This window comes from Macrobrachium nipponense, chromosome 18 (assembly GCF_015104395.2).
Source record: "Macrobrachium nipponense isolate FS-2020 chromosome 18, ASM1510439v2, whole genome shotgun sequence".
In the NCBI taxonomy this organism is placed as follows: Eukaryota; Metazoa; Arthropoda; class Malacostraca; order Decapoda; family Palaemonidae; genus Macrobrachium; species Macrobrachium nipponense.
Genome location: NC_087211.1, coordinates 57,400,668 through 57,417,967, shown reverse-complemented (window position 1 = coordinate 57,417,967; position 17,300 = coordinate 57,400,668).

Here is a 17,300-nt window from a genome sequence, read left to right as displayed (position 1 = left end):
AAATTTGTACATTTAGTTACGTGGAAATTGGAAATATGGCCATGAAATAGAAAGTCCAACAGGTAAGATTACAAACTCGTTCAAATAACCAGGCTCTAGTCAGAAGGAGAGAGAGATCAGATTAATCAACAACAACACGTTCCTCGTTGGACGAGTAGATTTCGTGCTCGGCTACCAACCCGGTTGTCCGAAGTTCCAATCCCGGCTCGGCCAACGCGGAACCAGAGGAATTTATTTCTGTTGATAGAAATTCATTTCTCGATATAATGCGGTTCGGATCCCGCAATAAGCTGTAGGTCCCGTTGCAAGGTAACCAATTGGTTCATAGCTACGTAAAAATATCTAATCCTTCGGGCCAGCCCTAGGAGAGCTGTTAATCAGCTCAGTGGTCTGGTAAAACTAAGATATACTTAATAACAACAACAACATAGTTTGTGTTTACAGATAATGATCAACGCCGGGTTACAAGTCGACGATATTTACTTGCGCGTGTGATGAGGAAACTGATAAAAATCAAACTCTATCTGGGAATTTAATGCAAGAAAACTGACGGGGAAATTCTAGTGTGACAGCCTTGGATCGCTAAGCATTGGTTATAAATTTCTCTCCTCTCTCTCTCTCTCTCTCTCTCTCTCTCTCTCTCTCTCTCTCTCTCTCTCTCTCTCTCTCTCTCTCTCAAGAATTGGTACGCTACAGTTTCCTCAACTTTCATGGATTATATAATTATATACACATATTTTATTAGTTTGTTGTTTTCTTATGCGTTGTCTTGTTATTTCCATATGTCTTCCATTTGCATATAATAATAATAATAATAATAATAATAATAATAATAATAATAATAATAATAATAATAATAATAATAATAATAATAATAATAATAATAAACCGAAGTGTCTCCTAGTAGTATTTTACCTATGACTTTCCCTAAGAAAAAACAGACAGCCGTTTTCCTTCCTTCGTAAAAGGTTTTTCTCGTCCACCCCTTTCTAAACTCTTCCATTTGTTATCTCCTCCATTTCTTACCTCTCCCTTTCTTCCATTTCCAGTCCCGGCTTCTTTCTGGAACTCGGGGAGATTTCCTCCGAATTCTTTACGGATTGGGGAAAGAAGAAGAAGGCGGCGGAAGGCGCGGATTCCCAGTGCTTAATTCCGCGTTATTTTTAAGTGCTTTGGTCTCTCGGGAATTGAGAGCGAGCCATTTTTTATTTTCCTTCGTTTTTTAACTTCAGTAAAAGGGATATAATACGTTCTAGCTTGACTGGATTCATGTTGTTATTTGGGTATTGTTTTGATCATAATAAAGGCTTTGATTAACTTGTATTGTAACCAATTTTTATTTATTTTTATTGTTCGAGTGAAGAGAAACATGCTATAGTAGATTCACATCAACCGTGCATTTGATGTCTAGGCCAGTCCCTTACGACGCTCCTGATTGGCTGTTGATAAGCCAATCACAGGGCTGGAAACTCTCAGTTTCTCGAGAGAGTTCTCATAGGTAGGATGTATGTTGCACCTCTCCTGAGGGATACTTTTGAAAGACGTATCGGTCTGGAAAAGTGTAACATAGATCCTATCCATGTGAACTCTCGAGAGACTGAGAGTTCCCAGCCTGGTAATTGGCTTATCAACAGCCAATCAGGAGCGTCGTAAGGGACTGGCCTAGACATCAAATGCACGGTTGATGTGAATCTACTATAGTCAAACTAGATTTTATGGAGCAATTCTATTTATCTTAACGACATCAAGATCATGTCTTATGTAGACATTGTGACTTATTTTTTTAATGGAAATAGATTGTTATTAAGATGGGTGTACGTTCTAATTTTAGCTTTTACTTTTCTTACCTCTTTTTAAATTGAAGATAGACTAGCTGAGTTAGACTCAAGTTCTAGCTTTATTCAGGTTTCTAATAAGAGTTCAAGTAAATATTATTCTTAAACTTTAATTCTTATTATATCCTTTAGAACTAAAACAAAGCTTCTACCGAAGCTCGTCGGTAGATTTCAGCTAAATTCAAATAGATCCTCGATTCATGGAGCAGTAACCGAAATTTACTGTTTGTGTTAAGCGCCAAACAGATGGATCATTACCAGAACAATGTGTAGATCCGGAATAGGAGAAACCAAAGAACTAGAAGCATTCCGAAGTACTAATTAATAGGATCCCATGTTTCCGAAGCATCCTTCGGTACACGAATGAAATCCGAAGAATCCCGAGTAGATCTGTGCAAGGAAATCGAAGTCAGGTCCCCCGTAGAAGGTAGTGCCGTCAGTGCACCCTCATGTGGTGCACCGTAGGCATTACTTAAGGTTGTTTACAGCGTGCCTTCGGCCCCTAGCTGCCACCCCTTTCATTCCTTTTACTGTACCTCCTTTCATATTCTCTTTTATCATACTTTCCACCCTCTCCTAACACTTGATTCATAGTGCAACTGCGAGGTTTTCCTCCTGTTATACCTTCCAAACCTTTCACTCTCAATTTGCGTTTCAGCGTTGGATGACCTCATAGGTCTCAGCACTTGGCCTTTGGCCTAAATACTATATTCAATTCAATTCGAAGTCAGATCCGTCAGTCCCTTGTGCAGAAGGGAAAGGAAAAGAAACAAGTAAAAAATGAACCGAAGTTTCTTCGGTGCAATTGTGTTTTTTGCACAGCCTATGAAACGAAACTCTCATCCACAGCCATGAAACTCTCAAGCGCGGCCCATGAAAGTTTCAAAAACGGCTCGGCGGTGACTTGGGTTGTTGGCACCTATAGCCAGACACATGATCATGGCTAACTTTAACCTTAACTGAAATAAAGACTACTGAGGCTAGAGGGCTGCAATTTGGTATGTATGATTGGAGGGTGGATGATTAAGATACCAATTTGCAGCCCTCTAGACTCAGTAGTTTTAAAGATCTGAGAGTGGACAGAAAAAGTGCGGTTTTCTTTTACAGAAAACAGAAAGGGTGGGATTAAATAATCTGGTAGAGAGGTTATTTGATTGACAGACGCTGACACTGACATCTACTACGCCCCCTCCCATCTCCTACCTCCTACATCCCTCCTCCCTTTACCCAGCCCGAACCGCCCCCCCCCTCTCCCCACAAGTCTCCCAACCTACCCAGTGCTCACAAGACCGACTGCTTGCCCTCTGAGCCCGCCAGAGGTACCCATTTCCCTTCCCTTTGCTCCCAACGTACCAGGTCAGCTTTGATAGAAAAATTAACCTCACCCCTCCTCCCTCCCCTCCTCACTTTCCACCTACCTTCTTCTTTCTCTCTCTTCCTCCTCCTCCCTCCTTCCTCCCCTCTCCTCCTCCTCCGCACTTTCCAACCTACCTTCTTCTTTCTCTTCCCTCTCCTCCCCTCCTCTCCTCCTCTCCTCCTCCTCCTGCCTCCCTCTAAGTACTCCGTAACTCAATGTTGCATAAATCATTTGATTATCTCCTATTTTATTCATTCTTGGTAACGGTGTGTGTGTTTTTGGGAGAGGGTGGAATCCCCAACACCCACCCCCCCCCCCACCCCCCCACCCCCCATTCCCCCTCATAGCAAAGCTAAGCTTTACCGAGAATCTTTAATGGCAAAGTAAAACGACGTAGAACGAGAGTTGGGACATGATTCCCCCAAGAGAAAAATAACGAAGACTAAATCTGAATTCAGAAGAGGAGAAATTTTTTTCTATTATCTGACCTTTTTTAACAAAGGCTAATTCCACTGAAAAACACCAGGGCTCAAAATGACTGGAAATTCTCACTACAGGGAATTAACAGTTGATGAAACTTGGTCACCGAAAAAAAATGTATTTATTAATACCGGTTTGAATTTTTCATCTTGAAAAAATATGTCGCATAAATTATCGTTCGTTGAAAGGAGATAGAAGTAGACAGAAAAAGAGGATAACAGGAGAGAGAAAATAAAAGGAAAAATACCTGACAACGATAACCACAGAATTCAGTTCAACCGTAAAAGGTGACCTAAAAATCTGGGTCTTAGAGAGATAGGTTATTTCACACAAAAAAGGGCTGAAACTCTGTTTGAAAACAGCAGTGAACCGAAACTCTTAGAACGCCGCAGTGGCGTGGTTGGTATGGTTTTTGCCTGCTTCCTCGGTGGCCGCAAGTTCGATTCTCTGGCATTGAGGTGTTAGAGATGTGTATTTCTGGTGAAAGAAGTTCACTCTCGACGTGGAAGTCACGTGAAGCCGTTGCTGAATAACCACTGGTTCCATGCAACGTAAAACCACCATACAAACAAAAACGAAACTCTTCGGTTTTCCATTTTTATTATTCTTGTGAACTCAAGCGCTTTGATAATAAAAAAAAATATACGTTCCGAGAAAACGTTCAGACACGTGGGAATGCAATCAGAAAATCAGGAACACCTTAACAACAGCATGCTTTCACACACGCACACATACATATATATACTAGCTGACCAAGCCGGTGCTGCCCGGGAAAACTCTGAATGACAGTCGACGTGTAAGGGGAGAAAAAAGGGAAAGGAGAGGGGAGGGAGGAGGAAGAGGGGTAGGGTTTGTGTTGATGGTCCGATTGACAGTTATACTTTTTTTCATGCGAACAGTTTGCCTTTCGAACAGTCGTGGGTGAAATAACAGGTATTACTGTTATGTCTGTCCTTTTATCTAGGTATTATTGGGATGAGTGCCACTTTATACAGAAATTACTGTGGTAATTGTCCCTTTTATCCAGATATTACTATGCTGTCTGTCCCCTTTAACTAGGTACTAATGTGCTGTTTGTCCCTTTTATCCAGATATTACTGTAGTGACAGTCCCTTTTATTCAGTCATTACTGTTCTGTCTGTCCCCTTCATCCAGGTATCACTGTGGTGACTGCCCCTTTTATCAGGTTTATTGGGGTTACTGAGCTATCTGTCACCTTTAACCAGGTAGTTAAGTGCTGTCTGTCCATTTTATCTAGGTATTACTGTTCTGTCTATCACTTCTATGCATATATTTCTGTGGTAACTGTCCCTTTTATCCAGAAGTTATTGTGGTGAGTGAAAAGCATTTTCACTCTTCTATTTTTATGGTTTTGAGAATATGAAATGAGGTCTGATAAACCAATAAAGTTTATTTATCGCATCAGTTACAAAGGGAAAAAAGAGGAAGGGGGATAGTGGCAGGGGAAGGGGAAGGAGATGTCGATTTGATACCCACCTTATTACTTAAGTTGAGTCAAATGATGGGCATGTGCCAAATTTTGCCTAGATCAGTCAAGCGGTTACCACATAAGTTACATAGGGAAGAAGAAAGGGGAAGTAGGATGGGAAGAGGGTTTGAAACCTACCCTATTATCAAAGTTGGGTCAAATGACCACGTGCCAAATTTTGTCTAGATTGGTCAAGCGATGCGGATTTCTTTAGAACACACTAGATGTATACTATATGCATATATGTACATACATATATACATATATACATACCTACATACATACAAACATTCACTTATATATATATATATATATATATATATATATATATATATATGTATATATATATCTATATATATACTCATATATATCGTATGTATTTTGTATGTATATATATATATATATATATATAATATATATATATATATATATATATAATATATATATATTTATATCCAAATCTCTCATTTAGGTACTGCGTGTTCTGTAGGTAAAATCAACTTGTATCTTTGCATGGTAACTTCAGTGCTTGGTTCCAAACATTGTTTTTTTTTTGTATTATTATTAATGGGGGAAGGGGACGAGGGAAGAGAAACTGGTCAAAAATTCAACCCGAAAATAAGCTTACTCTCTGAGACCTAGGTAGCAGCTATCAGCCCTGTGACATTGGGTCTCCTTCTTGCAGTTCTGTTCTTATTGTTGTCAGATACTTTCCTCTCTCTTTGTGTCCACTTCCATCGTCGAAGTTAAATACGTCTTAGTTTTATCAGACCACTGAGCTGATGAACAGCTCTCCTATGGCTAGCACGAAGGATTAGAATTTTTTTTAGGTGGCTAGGAACCAATTGGTATTTTAACAACGGGACCTACAGCTTATTGTGAAGGGCGAACCAACATTAAATCGAGATATTATTTTCTAATCACCAGAAATAAATTCCTCTGAGTCCTCTCTGGCAGTCGCGGGAAGCGAACTCGGGCTACCAGATTGATAGTCAGGTATGGAACCCACTCATCCAGTGCGGAACTGTCCACTGTCGAAAGTCCACCTCTATCCTCTTTCGACGAACAATAATTTATTAGAAAGATTTGCTTTAATCGAGAAATTCAAAAGGGAAAATTTAATCTGACAGGGTCTGATAAATATTAATTGCAAGCATAATGGCACGTGCTACACTGCGCTGGAACCCTGCACTGGAACCCTGCACTGCTCAGCATGTCTCCATTACCCTTTCAATTCCCTACCTACCACACCCCACCCGGGGCTGACAAACTTTACAAGAGGAAGGTGGATGTATCGCGTCTCACCTACCCTCCCGACCCACTGCCTACCCCGTCCCCACCTGGGCCGAATAAACAGGTTTGCAGGAAAAGGGTGGATGTGTCATGTCTCCTCTACCCTCCCGATCCACTACCTACCCCACCCCCACCCGTGGTGGACAAAGAGGTTTAAAGAAGGAGGGTGGATGTGTCATGTCTCCTCTATCCTCCTGATCCCCTATCTACCCTGCCCCCACCCGGGGAGGACAAACAGGTTTACAGAGAGAGGGTGTATGTGTCATGTCTCACCGACCCTCCCGAGCCACTACCTGCCCCAAACCCCACTCGGGCCGGACAAGCGAGAAATAATAAAATCCACTCGGATTTTAATATTATAAATTTTTATGTTCAATATTACTTCTCCTTTACAACGTTCTTTTATCTTCTGTTCCCCTCAGCGAGAATCTCTTCTCCACTGTGGCCAAATTTAATCAATAGTGAATTCCCTCTAGTGAGAATTTCGAACTCCTTTGAATTCTGAGGATTTTGTGAGATTAACCTTTGGCACAAATAGAAAGATGATAAAAGGATGTCTACTGAACTGAAATAAAGTCATTGTTACGTTTCCCTCGAGGGAATTATGTCCCAACACGCACTCTACATCGTGTTACTTTGACCTTAAAGCTTCTAAATAAAAATCAACTTTCCCATGAGAGAAGGGGAATCTCTCCCCCTTAAAAATGCCGTTCCCAAGACGTATCAAACGAGGAACTGAACAAACCGTTGACATAACTTTGTGTTACGTGAAGCCAAGAAGCATACGGAAGAGGAAGATTTTTTTTTAATTTGTTTGTCTATAAACAGACGTTGCAAGTCTGGCGCAAAGGAGAAGAGGACGCCATGGGGCCCAGGGGAACGCAGTCGCTCTTGTCGAGCAGGGCTGGGGTCGGGGGTGGGAAGTAGGAGGTTGAAGGTGGAGATGGGAGGTGGAAAATGGGAGGTAGGAAGTAGGATATTGGAAGTGGAGATGGGAAGTGGGAAGAATTGGAGAGAGAAATAGGAGGTGAAAGGTGAGAAGTAGGAAGTAGGAGGTGGGCGGTGGGAGACTGGGAGTGGGAAGTAGGAGGTGGGAGGTGAGAGTTCAGAGAATGGGAATGAGAAGTAGGAGGTGAAAGGTGGAAGGTAGGGTGGGAGGTAGAGGTGAAAAGTGAGAAGTAGGAGGTGGTTGGTAAAGAAGTGGTAAGTAGGAGGTGAAAGGTGGGAGGTGGAAGGTGGAGTGGGAGGTGGGAAGTGGGAGGTTGAAAGGGGGAAGGAAGTGATTAGTAGCTGTATGTGTCGGTGTCTGTCCAACAACGAATTCTCTGCTACATCTTTCTCTCCCTGAGGTTATATCATTAACACCACTCTTTTGATTTTCCTTCCTACTCAACCTAATCTCCGTCAGTGTTTTTATAAAGAGAGGACCATCGTTGTACGGCTATCTTACTGGGCTATCATCTCAGGACTATCGTTTTAAGGTGTATGTTAATTTTAATGTTTTCTATTATCGGCACTTCTGTACACTGGACTAACCTGACTTCAGTGTCTCGTGCATGTGCCTTATAAATACTTTTAGCACTTAACATTTGTACTCATATCACCAGTGATCATAGACCCAGAAGTTTTGGGATCTGTAATGTTACACAGCATTTAATGAGCCTTTTTATCTTAATAGTACATTGCTAAAAGACAATCAAAGACATTCTTTTTTATATATATATATATATATATATATATATATATATATATATATATAATATCCACCTACATATTATATTGTAGCTGACAACCCAGCGCTCTCTGGGAAAACACTGAGGGACAGTCTATGAGTAGGAGAGGGAGTTAGGAGAGGGGGAGGGGTTTGTGTTGATGGTCCGAATGACAGGTCTACTTTTTTTCATTTGAACGTTTACCCTTCGAACAGTCATTTGTGAACTGAAAGGTATTAATGTGGTGACTTTCCCTTTTATCCAGGTATTACTGTGGTGACTCCCCCTTTCATCTAGGTATTCCTAACTGCCTGTCCCTTTAAACCAGGTATTACTGTTCTGTCTGACCCTTTAACTAGGGATTAATGCGCTGTCTGGCACTTTTATCCAGATACTACTGTGATGACTCCCTTTTATCCAGGTATTTCTGTTCAGTCTGTCCCTTTTATCCAGGTATTACTATGGTGACTGTCTTGTTTTTTTAAATAGGTTTTGCTGTGGTGATTGTCCTTTTTATCTAGGTATCACTGTACCCTGTGACACCTTTAACCAGGTATTACTGTACAGTCTGTTACCTTTAATCAAGTATTACTGCACTGTCTGTCCCTTTTATCTAGGTTTTACTGTGGTGACTGTCTCTTTTATCCAGGCATTACTGTGGTGACTGAAAAGTAGTTTCAATAATATTTCTTCTATGACCTCCTGTACATAAAATGAAGTATGATTAACCTGTAGAGTTTATCTGCCACATAAGTTATTATGGGAAGGGGAAGGGGAACAGGATGGGGAAGGGGAAGGGGGAAATGGGCTGGGGTATGGGTTTAAAACCTACCCTGTTGCCTTAGTTGGGCAAATGATGGCCACATGCCAAATTTTGTATAGATCGGTCAAGCGGTTCGGATTTCTATAGCGCACAAACATACAAACATTCACTTTTATATATATATATATATATATATATATATAGTATATATATATATATATATAATATATATAATATATTATTATTAGGGCTTGTGCCTTGTATGATAAGGCGCCCTATGAGGTAATGTTAGACTTGCGATAATCTATACGCTAAGTCGGTTGGTATTCGCACTTCCATCTTCAATGGATGTCTGGGGTTTTGTAGATCACTTACGAAGTCGGTATTATCTTTACGACGATGTGTTAAAAACTCATGGTTCGGTGAGGTTCTTGTAGAAAACACTAAGTAAAAAAATTATATATTCTTCTGAAGTTTTACATGGTGAAGATCAGATATGATTGTACAAGTCTTCTAATAACGATAGCTTGATCGCTTCTGCCAATGATGATGGCTAATCCTATTCCTCTACATGATAAAGCTTAGGTAAAGAGGTACAGGTCTTCTAATGACGATCGCTAACTCTGTTCTCCTCGTCAACCATCTCTGTTACAAGTTATGAAGGAACAGACAGTAGTTCGAACATATGAACATACTTACAAATGACATAGTTTCATACAACACACAATCAAAATGAGACACGCTACAGATCACGTAGGCCGTTTGAATCATAGGTCGGGGTAGTTGTCTCAAGCAGGGAGCTTGGACTAATATTTATAAACAATTGAATGACTACAGGTGACGGCATGTTATCTTAGCCTACATACTTATGGTATACGTCATCTTTAGCGTCTCTAGTCTGATCACATTCCTGCAAGCAATCTGGTTGACCTCTTTAGTTTTAGACTTTTATATATATGGACTAACCATTCCATATTTTTATTATGTAAACACTTACATCAGCTCGGTCAGCTACCAAACCAACTACTGAATATTACTCAAACTTGAACTTGCATTTGACTTATAGGAGTGTGATACAGACACTATGTGTATATATATATATATATATATATATATATATATATATATATATATATATATATATATATATATATATAGGTAAATAAAATTCATTGTGTACATGAATTGATTCAAGTAATAAAATATAAAACAATGATATTGGTAAATAATAGTGATCACGGGATATATATAATGATACAGTTTTTTCACTTCATCTCATTAAGATACTTATGCTTCAGAAAATACTAATGTACTCTGATAATTGCATAGAATGAAGATTAACATGATAAAAATCATATTTCAACTGATAAAAATTTCATATATGAATTGATAAAATCATTAAATGTTTATGCTGATTGATTCGTTGATTTTATGCTAACTGTTATATACTGATTCATTAATTCATATACTAACTCATAAATAACTGCAGATATTGGTAAAGAAAAAAGGTAACAGATTGATTATAGGCTACCTGATTTGTTTATACATATGTATATGGATTCATATAATTATGATTAATATATGTGCACTTTAAATAGATTACCATTGCGTACACGCAAAGATATATTTAGACTCTGTTATTTATGATCAATTATATATAGGATACATGATACTTTATATATATAAGATACATGACCGAGGTTATACTACTTCACTTTTGACTAGCGTTCGAACAACTTTTTTTTTTTTTTTTTCGTCCATTACACAGTTCCAGACAAACCATATAGCCAATGAAACGGCCTTTTCAATGGTTAAAACAAGGGGAAAATTTGCCTGGGCGGGTCCAACGTTCTATTTTGCGCTCATACTTATTCTCTGCATCCTAAGCTCACGATACGTCGATTACGTCGGCGATGAATAGATCATCCCAGCACGAGTCCTTCGCCAGCAAAGTAGAGTTGAATATCCTTCGGGTCGTAATTGTCGGAAGTATGTCCCTTTTGTAGTCGAATTCCGACAGCCGCTGGAGCGTTCCGCATGAAAACGAGATTAACGACGAGATACGGTGTCGGTCGAAGAAGTCCATGAAATTCCTTTCACATTGTAGGCGGTTGTTTTAACTTGACTGTAGTCGTCCGCTGCGACGAACGATTTTTTGAAGTTGCGATGTGAAACTCGTATGCAGGATACTGTAACCAGGTTCCATTAATCAGCCTGCAAGTGAAATTATACTTGTCACAAGGGCAAAGTAAATTCAGACGACATCCAAATACAGGGGAGGGGAGAGAGCCATTTAGACCAGACGTAACCCACATGAATTCGCTGATATTTTGGAATTCAAAAGAATCCGCTGTACAAACTTTTTTATCCATGGCATTAACAATGAGTGAACCTATCCAGGTCTATGAGGACTGTAAAAATATCCTATATTATAAAAATAAACAGATATTCCAATACGAATCCCAAAGAAAATTCGATATTACTGGTAGTAAGTTACTAGACAAAGAAGTGTGAACGGAGCTATTTGTAAGATTGCCAGGCAACATAAGAGTCAAAGAGAAGAATTAATCATGATTCTGTATTTCTCTATGCTAACTGAAATTAAGTTGTGATAAAATCTGATCACATGTGCCCTAACAAAAGTTTCATATTCAATTTTCCCGCGCGCATCCTCTGAGGGGGTAATTTTTTAAAAAAACTTTATTAATAGGTAGGAGATGCAACGAAAAAAACCCACTATGTAACTAATTTCTAAATAAACTTTGGGTTTTTTCAAGAAAATGTGACATTTTCCCATGAATGCGATTTACCTGGATTGTAATAAGCTAATGTTGCAAGTAATATAACCATATCCATATCGTGATACTTCTAAATGTCTATGAGGTTCAGAAAAAATTTATTCGTTTTGATGTTATAGAAATTCTATTTCCTTATTTGTTTTTTATTAATTTTAAAATGATTGCAAGTTGCATTGCGCACACCGATAGACACTGTACCTAAACGTCTGCCTTGCCCATGAGAAGTTCGGGCTAAGCATTCCTTTCTCCAGTCAATCTGCTTTGCAAGCGCGAGATGAAGCCTGTGCAAGCAGATATTTGAGGTTAAAAGGAACAAATGCTGATACGGCAATGATGACGTCGTCACTTGGCAGGAGATTGCTCTCAGCCAGCTAAGAGTTACGTTTACTTGCTGTAATAAATACGACTTTAGGATAAATTTATTATCTTTAATACTCGACCCACACGAAAAGAATGTCTGAAAAAAAACAGTACCAAAAAAAAAAAAAATTGAACAATATATTAGTTTCATGTTGGAAAACTGCATGATTATGTTAAATTAAATATTCCTTATTGAAACTAATGAAAAGGTTTCCATACAAATTCTATATATATTATTAGCCCTGTATAAGATTCATATAGGATTATTCCATAGATAAACATTTTCACTCTAGACTTCCTGACTTTAAAATCTCTTTTATTTTATTTTGATTTCTTATTTAGTTTAGTTATTATTATTAATTTTTTTTTTTTTTTTTTAATTGACTACGAATAAATAAACACCGGACAGACAATATGTCAGTAGATTTTGGGATATGGTGAAACTTTAAGGCTTAGCTTGTCATTACTAAAACGTTAAGTTAGAGTTCAAATCTTTACGCATATATATTTGGATATTTAATTATCTATGGTTACGTTTTGCTTATTGATTTTATCGTGATTCCTTTTTTATTATAAATTTGTAACCCTTCCGACTTCTTACGGAGTGTATTATATTGACTCCACTTGTATCCATATTTACTCTTATTTTTTTATTTATTTATTTATATATTTTTTATATATATATTTGATAAATTAATGGTTGGCTTGAATATGTGGAAAAGTGTTCTAGCGGCGTACCGTATAAGGCTACTTGCGGCATCAATTCTATAGATACAAGATATAAATGATAAAGGTATTTAAAACCGCGAGAACCGCTATAATCCAGTTCGGATCCAATATCACGAGTTGTAACTCGTAAGACTTGACACTTCTATTTAATTATCCGTTATTCTACCAAAACCGATTGACTCTGGGTGATAAAATATATTATTGGTTTTCTTAATGGAAAGGAATTCACACCACGTGTTATGGAGATTATTATTGATTTACACCACCCGAGTCAGATTATCATGTGTTGAATTCCATGTTTACTGATTTAGCACTCATAAATATTCGTAACGCACTCAATTGCGGTGTTTGTTTTTAGTGCTATTAATTCTATATAACGTGTCAAGGAACTATTAACACTAAGAAGTGTTTATTCCCTCTGTCAGACTCGTAATTCTGTTAATAATTCTAAGTATATTCTTTCAAGGATTGATTGGCACAGGATAGGCCCTTAAACTGACAGGTGTCTTAGTGTGTCCCTTGTTTTCATGACACGTGTTACAATCAGTTATGTGCTTTTTATATCTGTAAGCATTGTAGGCCAGAAAACAGTGATTTGGCTTTCTGTGAAAAAGGAGGAAACCCTGGATGACGGAATGCAACCAGTTTATGACGATTGGTATGAGAGAGATTATTACTACTACCTGGTCGTTAGTCCTCTGCTGTGTTCTTCGGGTTTTCCTCGTCACAGACCTACATATATTATTACATTTGATTACATTATTCTGATACACATACTATAAATATACTTTTGCTTTAGGGTTTCTGCTCGAAGTGTTTATTGTTTTTGCCTAGCCACTGACCCTGTTTCCGTTTCGAAGTGTTTATTGTTTTGGTGTTTATTGTTTTCTTATCGCTGTTGACACTTGCTTTGTTCAGTTTTGTAACAGTTTCTGCGCTCCGACCCAGATATTCAATGCTCGCGATCTCTTGGGTTAAGGAATTTTCTTTGTTTAGATACGTTTTAACAATAGGCACGGATGTTTCTATATTATAGTCTAATTAATTGGTTCTTTGCAGTATGGTGCGGGCTTGCGGGATAATGCGTCAGCTATGATAATTGCTTTCCCAGGTAGATATCTTATCTTGGCTCCAAAGACCTGAATGATCATTTGTCACCGAGTTCCTTTTGGACTGTGATTAAAGCCTTTGAAAAACTCGGTAAAGGACTCATGTTCAGTAAGGACTTTATCATGATAGCCATAGATATGAACTTAAAATGTACTAGTGTTAAAGATACCTAGCCCTTCCTTGCCTATTACTGCATATTTACTTTCAGAGGGCTTAGTTTACATGAATAAAAAGCTATATGGAAAGAACGTTTATCATATTGCTGAAGTAGTATCCTCTTACCCCTTGTCTGAGGCGTCTGTTTGCAATAAAAAAAATTCCTTATTTAAATCAGGATTTTTTAAGTTAGGTAAGCTGCATTTTCCGCTTTTAAGATATCGAACGCCTGTTGATGCTTTTCAGACCATAATAAAATCTACGCTCTTCTTCGTAAGATCTGTTAAGGAGCTGTCATGATTGAAGAGTTACATATTTACATACGATTGTAATACCCACTACAGCGCAAAAGTGCTGTATCCCTCTTTTACGTTAATAAGTACCGGAAAGTTATGAATAGCCGACACCTTACCATGGACTACTTTAAGGACCTTGACCAGACACATAAAACCTAGATAAACATGTTCGGTTTTAAAAAACTCACATTTAGATATTTACTCTGAGGATTATTGTCTTGTCTCTGTAGCATAGCTCTACTTTATGTGAATGTACTTCTAAGGTATTAGAAAAGATTACAAGATCATCCATATAGGCATGTAGGTTATCCCCTTAAACCGTCTCCAACCACTATATTGTAATTGGGGCGCAACGTAAGCCGGAGGCATACGTAAAAAATTGATAATGTCCCCTGAGTGTGCTGAAACGGAGTATGAGGTACAATCACTTAGGTAATGGTATCTGGTAAAAGCTTTTAAAGTAAGTCCAAGCTGGTGAAAAATTTATTCTAACCTAACAGAGATAAGATGTCGTCGGTACATGGCACTGGAAACTATCGGGAGTCGTTTCCTTGTTTAAGCGACAGAAATCTACGCAGATACGCCAAGTCCGATCTTTTATGACATGACGTTTGAGGGAAAAATTATATGGGCTATTTGATTTCCTAATGACTCCTATTACTAACATTTTTCAACTTCGTCATTTATCTCTATTTTGAAATTTCATTGAGAGTCTATACGAAGGTACGTATATAGCTTTATGTTTGTCCTTAGACCGTATTTTGTGTTAAATTACATCCGTTTTTTTTTTTTTTTTTCCCAGAGATCACTCGCTAGTGGAGAAACTTCCTGGTATTCAGGTAAAAGATAAAAAAAATTCTGCTGAATCATCTCTGCTTGAATGACTTTACGATATATTTAGATAGAATATAAGAGAGATCATCCACGACTGATTGGGCGGGATAAAAATTAGCAACAATAAAAAAATGCGATATTTATAACTTCTGTATCCACGATATGTATACTTTTAGGGCTTTGTTCGCGGAAATCGTTATATTTCAGAGTGTCGGGAAGGATTAAAATTTCATTTCCCAGCAAAGTCTTTTTTACACGCACTAAGACATTCGAGGGTGCATGCTTCTCGAGATTTTGCGTGCAAAGGGCGACTGCGGTTGTGGGAGAATTCTGTTGGGTCATTTGAACAATGTTACGATTTATGAGACAAATGTATAGTTCCTCTATATAAGTTATTATTTGATTAACTGTCTCTTTTTTTTTTTTTTGTTCAAACGGATTTCAATATGTTTTAAGGTTTATAGGATTTTCATTTGATAAACACGCCTTATTTTGCAGGATGTAAGATAATATTTTGTGTATCCCTAGATGGATATCTTACAATTACACTAGATACAGATCAATGTTTTTTATAACTATAGAGGTATCTGTAAGCGCTCGCTTATCCGGACTTCTCATTAGGGAAGTTCGAACAACAGACGGTGAGTCCGTAAATATAAGATATTACGTGTACTAAAGAAATAAAACAAGATCTTCTAATTTTTACGGCGCGTACAGTTGGGCTTAATCCACCACTACTTATAATAACTTACGTATTAAAAAAAAAAACGAAAACCTGCTCTGATTACTTTATACGGTCGTGTGTCATAGGAAAATCCTTTTTAATTCAAAAAGATATCGGTATCTCTTTTCCCCCCCCCACTCTGCTGAGTCGCTTATTGTGTGGAATTTGCTTGCTTTGCTTTGAAAACTTCGGCAGTTTTTGACTGACCTTGACCGCTTGACTAGGTGACACAGTCACCGAGTTTGCTTGTTTGATTCTGAACGGGCTACTGTTTCTATTTCTTTTTGTAATAATTAGGATCCTTCTCTTTATTACCATCGGCAACGTATTGTGTGTTTTTAGCATTATGTTGCTGGTTACGTATAAAGCAATGAATGACGAACTATTAGGAACTGAGCGATTACTAATTAAGACGAGTTATCTCTACTGCATTCAATCTTAACTGTTTGTACTTCATTCTTTGCTAAAATTTGAAATAGTGAGGGATCCTGGTCAGCGCATTTAGCCTGATGAAAGTTTTTTACAGACATGTTATTCCTTGCAATCCAGCCATATTTTTAAAGTTAAGTTGAGTCATTGAGGTTCGATATTTTATATAACTCAAAAAACCCAAGGCTAAAACTGCGATCGGGACTTGCAAAGGAGCATTTATTGTCATGACCCGAAATAGTGTTACCTCTAATTTATCTAGATTTGTACGGGTGTTCCACTTGTTTTTGTGTGTTTTCTAATCACTACGGTGCTTAACGACCCTATCCATGCATCTGTATAATACAGACGTCCACTGCGTAAACCGCATATTCACTGTTTAATATGATTTGTTTACGTAATGGATTAATAATCACCCAAAATGATAAAATTAACATAGTATATGATTATGATATTTCAGTAGAACTTCTGGAAACAGACACTCAAATAAAAACTCGCAGTAGCGAAATCTCAATGATGTAGATAATTTCTGTAAAAAAGTAAGATAAGAATGTCTCGTAACTTCAGCCACAGGAATAACGAAATTCGACCTGCAAAGGAAACCTCAAAGTTACTCAAATGAATAAAAAATTGTACTTAGCTATTGCTTTTGTGGGAAGTCCACGGTGTTCCGATAACGACACACGGCCTTGGTCCTCCTTCTCTATTTAGCAGATGACCTGGTTTGGCTTGAGTTTCCTCCGTGCGCGTTGTTTCGATGATTCGAGCCTTGAAAGATCCGATGCTGCAGACGCGTGCGGTTTGTTTCTGGAGTGCCGGAAACGCTCACTAACGATGTTTTCTTGAATGATTCTAATGAGAGACGAAGCTTGCGTTGTCGTAGGAAAAAGACACGTCGGTTTTGTTTCTTGAAGTTATTCACATAAAACAATGAT